Genomic DNA, 8,922 nt, shown 5'->3' on the forward strand with positions numbered 1-8,922 from the left:
ATGAATACAGAACATACATGTGGAATAACCGCAACATAATGAAACTGTGTCAATACTAAAGTAAAAGAAGGTTACTCGATAACTGTTTGAATGGCATAATCGAAACTATGCAATAAGAGTTGTTCCAACACAAAAATGTAGATGACAAAAAACACTGATAGTAAGTCTGGAGCATACCAAATATTGATACTAAACCCTTCATAGGAATGGCAACAGATGTTAAGTAACAATGACAACTGTTTGGTAAAGCAACTCAGACCAAATTACATATAGCAATTCCATGAAATGTACTCATTTAACCCAGCTGGTGATACAGTATTTAATCTGTGTATCCAGTGGGTTTCTACTAGATGTAAGAGCTGTTTCGCTCTGTCTCCCCCTCTGATATTAATTGGCACATGGTCAATAATCTTGTATTTGAGTGAAGATAAATTGTGTTTAGACATTTTGAAATGTCTTGCCAATGGTTGATCTTGGTTTGCCCCTTCCAGGGCTTGTCTTATGGCCATTCGATGTGTGGCCATTCTTTCTTTGAACATACAGGTGGTTTTACCTATATAGAGCAATCCGCATGGGCATCGGATATAGTAAATGACAAATCTGGTGCTGCAGGTAAGTATGTGTTTTATAGGGATGCGAATCCCCGTGTGTGGGTGATTGAAATATTTGCCGGTCTCCATATAGCTGCAGGTTATGCAGCCTGTGCATCTATAGCAACCCGGTTTGCGACTTAAAAAGTGTGACTGTTGTGTACTGCTGGTGGTAGAGATGTCATTTTTAACCAGAATATCCTTTAAATTTTTGTTCCTAGTGAAACTAGGTAAGATGCTTGTTTTTTTTGCAAACTGGAGATCAGGATCTAGAGCTATTGTTGGCCACAATTGTTTTGCTTTCCTAGAAATCGAAGTACTGAGCGGATGGTATTGCTGCACAAACACCTGTTTATTCTGTAATGCGGTTCTGGATATGGCTGGCGCTAACAGTTGTGCCCTGGGGAGGGCCAATGCTTTCCTTTTTGCCTGCTGTAAATCTGCATGTTTGTAACCCCGTTGCATGAATTGTATAATCATGGCATCTATGTCCGCAACAGCTTTGTCTTGTGCATCTGAGATTCTGCACACTCGCAAGAATTGTGAGTATGGCAGGTCTTTGATGCATGCTGGTGGATGTTTGCTATGTGCATGCAGATAAGTATTTCTATCTGTGGGCTTCTTGTATAGGCCAGTATGTATAACACCTTGCTCAAGTGATATGTTCACATCCAAATAGTGAACCTCTGTTTCACTTATGTCCCAAGTAAATTTAATTGTAGGGTCCAAGGTGTTGATGTGCAACAACTGTGATTCTAACTGCGACTTGGTGCCTGTCCAAATTAGCAGAAGGTCATCTATGTAACGGATTATCCAAAGTAGATTATCTGCAATTTCTCTATTAGTGAAAATTAAATCCTATTCAACTTTGAACATATAGATGTTCGCAAACGACGGAGCCACGCAAGAACCCATTGCGCAGCCCCGCCGCTGGCGGTACCATCTATTGTCAAAAAGAAAGTAATTACGTTTTAGAGTGAGATCTAGTAAAGTCAGAAAGAAAGACAAATCTGGTCCTTTGTATAGCTCATTATCAGTTAGAAAAGATCTGACAGCTTGAATGCCCAAATCATGCGGAATGTTAGTGTATAGTGAAACAACATCTAACGTGCAAAGTATGCTATGCTCTGGAACTGGTGAGACCGAGATCAATTTATTGATCAAGGTAGTGGTGTCCTTCAAGAACATTTTGTGTGACTGTATGAGGGGCTGAAGGTAATAATCCAAATACTGAGAGATCTTATAATAAATGGAATCCCCTGCCGATATAATGGGACGGCCCGGAGGGTGTTGTGGATTTTTATGTAGTTTGGGGATAGTGTACAAAACCGGGGCAATTGGAAAATCCTGTATCAAATTACGGCTGAGCTGGTCAGAGATAATACCTGAAGAAACAGCTTGTTTCAGGATAGCGTCCAGTTCAGTCTTATATAGTTGTGTCGGGTCTCCCTGCAATGCTTCATATACATTCGAGTCCTGTAATTGTGAATAAATTTCACTTTTGTAGTCAGATAAATTTTGTACCACAATACCGCCTCCCTTGTCCGCAGGGCGGATAATTAAATTAGAGTCCTTTTTCAGATTTTGTAGAGCTTGTCGTTCATCCTTAGTTAAATTATTAAAGACAACAGAGTTATTTTTGGTGTATGTTTCTACACGTCGATCTAAAGTCTTTGAGAAACATTTAATTGACTGGTTGGTCGAGGTGGGATCAAATCTTGATTTCATCTTTATACAGGCTGGAATATCATTGCATTTGGGATGCACATCTGGCGGTGCTTTTTCAAAGTACGCTTTAATACGTAAAGAACGTGCAAACTTATACGAATCAATTTTCCATTGTAGATCATTAAATCATCCAGATGGAACGTAGGACAAACCTTTACTTAGTACCGACATTTCGGCTGTACTAAGTATGCGGTTGGATAAATTAAATACAGATGTTATTTGCAACCTTTTTGCTTCTTTGACCCGGTCCCTCTGCCCCTGCCTGCCGCGCCTCGTGCGGGTCCGGTTTTGCCCTCGCGCTGAGCGCGTGTGCGTACCCCTAAAGGGGGTTTACCTGTAGTAGCAAGCTGCTTTCTTCAATTTCACTCTGAGAGGCGTATTCTCCGCTTGATGTATCTGTATCCAAAGGTCTAAAACGTCTACGGGGTTGTCTGAACCGGGGTCTTGAATTGCCTCCTGGATTTTGTGCCCAAGCATACACGTTACATTTCTGGTAGTCTCGTTGCACTTTTGTCAGTTTTTCTCTTTTGTATTTCACCAAATTTCGTTTGTATGTATCTACTTGTTCTCCTAATTTGAATAGCCAGTCAGTATCAGTGTCCTGTGTCAGTTTGTCCTTGTGTGTGGATTCAAAAGTAGTAATTTTTGCCTTAATTAGATTCAATTCTCTCGAGGATTCCTCTATAACAAGTAGAATTAAATCGTAGCTGCACTTATTTAGTACAGCTACCCACCTTCTACAAAATTCAGGGTTATACTTCCCAATGGTGGGAATATTTTTTACCTGGAATCCCCTTGGGATTTGTTTCGTACGGTGATAATCCGTAAGTGTTACCCCATGCATAAAATAATCGACCTCCTTTTTCTTTAGACGAAGTAGTTCATGGTACAGCTGTTCGGTTGGCAAATCTCTGCCGGAGGTCTGGAAGTCTTCCTTGAAGTATATGTTATTCGCTTCTATATCGGAGAAGCTGAGGGTCTCCCCATGTGGTAATGCGATATTTCTAAAACCGCATGCTTCCGAGCTGGTGTTCTCCTGTGACATCACCCAAACGTGAAGAACAAACTTGTGCAAAGTCCCTATAGACAATTCTGTCTGTGCAGTGGAGTCTTGACTGTAAGTGGAAAGCAGGAGACGGTGCCTTGCCTTGTGCCCGTATCCGGGAGCGGTCCAAACCGATCCAGTTGCGGGAACAGATATGTAGATGCTGCAGTGGCCGGCACGCAGTCTGCAGTATGGTACTGGCCTTGGTGCCCTCCTTACCACTCAAAGTGGAATTAGATATGGAGAAAGATTGGCGGCACTCTCAGGACTTTGTAAGCATAGAAATTATGAAGGCAATTGCAGCCTATCGGTCATCAACGTTTCAGTTTTATTATAAAAACTTTCGTCAGGACACAACACAAAAATAAACACATACCTTTATAGAGTGAAAACCCTCACATTGTGGACTCGTGGTCCCGAGGCTGCGGCTAGGGTCGATGACATCACACCAAGTGCGACGGGTGCCGGGACCGCACCGGATTCCCATAAGCCGTTGCCAGGAGACCTTACAAAAACAGAAACAAAAACCCATGTGGAAAGACACAAAACGTATATACATAGACATAAACTCAAAAATCAAAAAGGAGAATCCTTAGCAAGGTGTGATAATGGTACTGAACAACTTATAGTATGAATCAAACTTCTTTGAGAACAAACAGAGAACATATCTCAACAAGAGCGGTATCTAATCTGTCTAACCACAGTGCAAGTTTCCGTATAGGTTAGACATAACCATGGCTGAACTCAATGCTCTGCATGCATTTGTATAACAATTATAAGGCGCTCAAAAGGGTGGGTTGCGCCAATGTAAATGAATACAGAACATACATGTGGAATAACCGCAACATAATGAAACTGTGTCAATACTAAAGTAAAAGAAGGTTACTCAATAACTGTTTGCATGGCATAATCGAAACTATATATATATATATATAATATTATGCCATACACTGCAATGCCCTTGATACATTAAATACCCATTTTACACATTACGGCAGGCAAGAGTCCCCATTTTACACATTGCAGCAGGCAAGAGTCCCCATTTTAAACAGTACGGCAGGCAAGAGTCCCCATTTTACACAGTACGGCAGGCAAGAGTTCCCATTTTACACAGTACGGCAGGCAAGTGTCCCCATTTTACCCATTACGGCAGGCAAGTGTCCCCATTTATACACAGTACTGCAGGCAAGAGTCCCCATTTTACATAGTACGGCAGGCAAGAGTCCCTATTTTACACAGTATGGCAGGCAAGAGTCCCCATTTTACACATTAGGCAGGCAAGTGTCAAGTGGGGGGGAATGACGGGAGAGGGAGGAGAGAGAGAGACTTACATCCGCTCTTCAGGCCGCCTCTCCTTCCTCATGCCGTCCGCCGCCTCCTTCTAGCTTGGCTCCCCCTCCTCTTGTCATCAGTACTGCGCTCGGGGGGCAGAGTTTCACGGAATGACGTGATTGCGTCGTGACGTCACGATGCAACCGTGTCATTCTGCGAAACTCCACCTCCCGACCAGGAGTACTCAGAAAGAGGGAGGAGGGGGAAGCAAGGACCCGCAAAGTGCCGTGGCGGGTGCAAGAAACGGCACTTCCTGGCGGCGTGAGGAGCCACAGCGTTTAGTGGGTGGGCAGTTGGAGGATGACGAGGAGGCATCAAGTCTGAGTCCACATTGCAGCAGCAGCAACCCAGTGCAGTATGGCCCTCATTCCGAGTTGTTCGCTCGCTAGCTGCGTTTAGCAGCATTGCACACGCTAGGCCGCCGCCCTCTTGGAGTGTATCTTAGCTTAGCAGAATAGCGAACGAAAGATTAGCAGAACTGCTACTAAATAATTCTTTACAGTTTCTGAGTAGCGCCAGACCTACTCACAGATTGCGATCAGCTCGGTCCATTAAGTTCCTGGTTTGACATCACAAACACGCCCTGCGTTCGGCCAGCCATTCCCCCGTTTCTCCAGACACTCCCGCGTTTTTCCCTGACATGCCTGCGTTTTTTAGCACACTTCCGGAAAACTCTCAGTTACCTCCCAGAAATGCCCCATTCCTGTCAATCATTTACCGATCAGCAGTGCGACTGAAAAGCGTTGTACGAACACCAGCAAAACATGCGCATTTAGCAGCAAATCGCAGCATAGCGAAAATCGGCAACGAGCGAACAACTCGGAATGACCACCTATGAGCGTGAGGTGCTGGGCTGCCATCAGAAATTGTGGAGCCCATGACTGAAAAAAAATATGAATATATTAAAGAAATGGGTGATGAACAGGGTTGGACACAAAAATGTTTGTGTTTTTTTTTAAATGGTGGTTTTGGTTTAAACGTTTTTTTTTTTTAAACCAAATTTTTTACATTAATGTTTTAATGATTTTTTTGTAATCCTGCTTATAGTATTAATACTGTGAAACACTTGATCAATTATTTTTTTAATGTTTTCCAACATTAACAAGTTCTTAGGCTTAATGATTCTTAGGCTTATATGATTTTCTTTACATCTTTCAATAAAACAATTTTTAATGCTTATTATTCATAGTACATCTGAAAAAATAAATATATATATATATATATATATATATATACACATACACACACACACACTACTGTAGAGATGAGCGGGTTCGGTTTCTTTGAATCCGAACCCGCACGAACTTCACTTTTTTTTCCACGGGTCCGAGCTACTCGGATCTTCCCGCCTTGCTCGGTTAACCCGAGCGCGCCCGAACGTCATCATGACGCTGTCGGATTCTCGCGAGGCTCGGATTCTATCGCGAGACTCGGATTCTATATAAGGAGCCGCGCGTCGCCGCCATTTTCACTCGTGCATTGAGATTGATAGGGAGAGGACGTGTCTGGCGTCCTCTCCATTAGAATAGAGATAGATAGATTAGATAGAGAGAGATTGTGCAGAGTCGCAGACAGAGTTAGTTTACCACAGTCAGTGACCAGTGCAGTTGCTAGTTAACTTTTATTTAATATAATATATCCGTTCACTTCTCTCTGCTATATCCGTTCTCTGCCTGAAAAAAAAAACGATACACAGCACAGTCAGTCACACAGTGTGACTCAGTCTGTGTGCACTCAGCTCAGCCCAGTGTGCTGCACAGTCATCAATGTATAAATTAAAAGCTTATAATTAATTGTGGGGGAGACTGGGGAGCACTGCAGGTTGTTAGCAGGAGCCAGGAGTACAATTATATTAATTAACAGTGCACACTTTTGCTGCAGGAGTGGTGACCAGTGCCTGACCACCAGTATAGTATTGTTGTATACTACTAATATCTCTTTAAATATCAACCAGTCTATATTAGCAGCAGACACAGTACAGTGCGGTAGTTCACGGCTGTGGCTACCTCTGTGTCGGCACACGGCAGGCAGTCCGTCCGACCAGAATTGTATTATTTATTATTATATACCTACCACCTAACCGTGGTTTTTTTTTCATTCTTTATACCGTCATAGTGTCATCCTAATTGTTACGAGTATACTACTATCTCTTTATCAACCAGTGTACAGTGCGGTAGTTCACGGCTGTGGCTACCTCTGTGTCGGCACACGGCAGGCAGTCCGTCCGACCAGAATTGTATTATTTATTATTATATACCTACCACCTAACCGTGGTTTTTTTTTTCATTCTTTATACCGTCATAGTGTCATCCTAATTGTTACGAGTATACTACTATCTCTTTATCAACCAGTGTACAGTGCGGTAGTTCACGGCTGTGGCTACCTCTGTGTCGGCACACGGCAGGCAGTCCGTCCGACCAGAATTGTATTATTTATTATTATATACCTACCACCTAACCGTGGTTTTTTTTTCATTCTTTATACCGTCATAGTGTCATCCTAATTGTTACGAGTATACTACTATCTCTTTATCAACCAGTGTACAGTGCGGTAGTTCACGGCTGTGGCTACCTCTGTGTCGGCACACGGCAGGCAGTCCGTCCGACCAGAATTGTATTATTTATTATTATATACCTACCACCTAACCGTGGTTTTTTTTTCATTCTTTATACCGTCATAGTGTCATCCTAATTGTTACGAGTATACTACTATCTCTTTATCAACCAGTGTACAGTGCGGTAGTTCACGGCTGTGGCTACCTCTGTGTCGGCACACGGCAGGCAGTCCGTCCGACCAGAATTGTATTATTTATTATTATATACCTACCACCTAACCGTGGTTTTTTTTTCATTCTTTATACCGTCATAGTGTCATCCTAATTGTTACGAGTATACTACTATCTCTTTATCAACCAGTGTACAGTGCGGTAGTTCACGGCTGTGGCTACCTCTGTGTCGGCACACGGCAGGCAGTCCGTCCGACCAGAATTGTATTATTTATTATTATATACCTACCACCTAACCGTGGTTTTTTTTTCATTCTTTATACCGTCATAGTGTCATCCTAATTGTTACGAGTATACTACTATCTCTTTATCAACCAGTGTACAGTGCGGTAGTTCACGGCTGTGGCTACCTCTGTGTCGGCAGTCGGCAGGCAGTCCGTCCATCCATAATTGTATTATTATTATAATATATACCACCTAACCGTGGTTTTTTTTTCATTCTTTATACCGTCGTCATAGTGTCATACTAGTTGTTACGAGTATACTACTATCTCTTTATCAACCAGTGTACAGTGCGGTAGTTCACGGCTGTGGCTACCTCTGTGTCGGCAGTCGGCAGGCAGTCCGTCCATCCATAATTGTATTATTATTATAATATATACCACCTAACCGTGGTTTTTTTTTCATTCTTTATACCGTCGTCATAGTGTCATACTAGTTGTTACGAGTATACTACTATCTCTTTATCAACCAGTGTACAGTGCGGTAGTTCACGGCTGTGGCTACCTCTGTGTCGGCAGTCGGCAGGCAGTCCGTCCATCCATAATTGTATTATTATTATAATATATACCACCTAACCGTGGTTTTTTTTTCATTCTTTATACCGTCGTCATAGTGTCATACTAGTTGTTACGAGTATACTACTATCTCTTTATCAACCAGTGTACAGTGCGGTAGTTCACGGCTGTGGCTACCTCTGTGTCGGCAGTCGGCAGGCAGTCCGTCCATCCATAATTGTATTATTATTATAATATATACCACCTAACCGTGGTTTTTTTATACCACCTAACCGTGGCAGTCCGTCCATAATTGTATACTAGTATCCAATCCATCCATCTCCATTGTTTACCTGAGGTGCCTTTTAGTTCTGCCTATAAAATATGGAGTACAAAAAAGTTGAGGTTCCAAAATTAGGGAAAGATCAAGATCCACTTCCACCTCGTGCTGAAGCTGCTGCCACTAGTCATGGCCGAGACGATGAAATGCCAGCAACGTCGTCTGCCAAGGCCGATGCCCAATGTCATAGTACAGAGCATGTCAAATCCAAAACACCAAATATCAGAAAAAAAAGGACTCCAAAACCTAAAATAAAATTGTCGGAGGAGAAGCGTAAACTTGCCAATATGCCATTTACCACACGGAGTGGCAAGGAACGGCTGAGGCCCTGGCCTATGTTCATGGCTAGTGGTTCAGCTTCACATGAGGATGGAAGCACTCAGCCT

The sequence above is a fragment of the Pseudophryne corroboree genome, chromosome 1 (genome assembly GCF_028390025.1).
Source record: "Pseudophryne corroboree isolate aPseCor3 chromosome 1, aPseCor3.hap2, whole genome shotgun sequence".
NCBI classification, from domain to species: Eukaryota; Metazoa; Chordata; class Amphibia; order Anura; family Myobatrachidae; genus Pseudophryne; species Pseudophryne corroboree.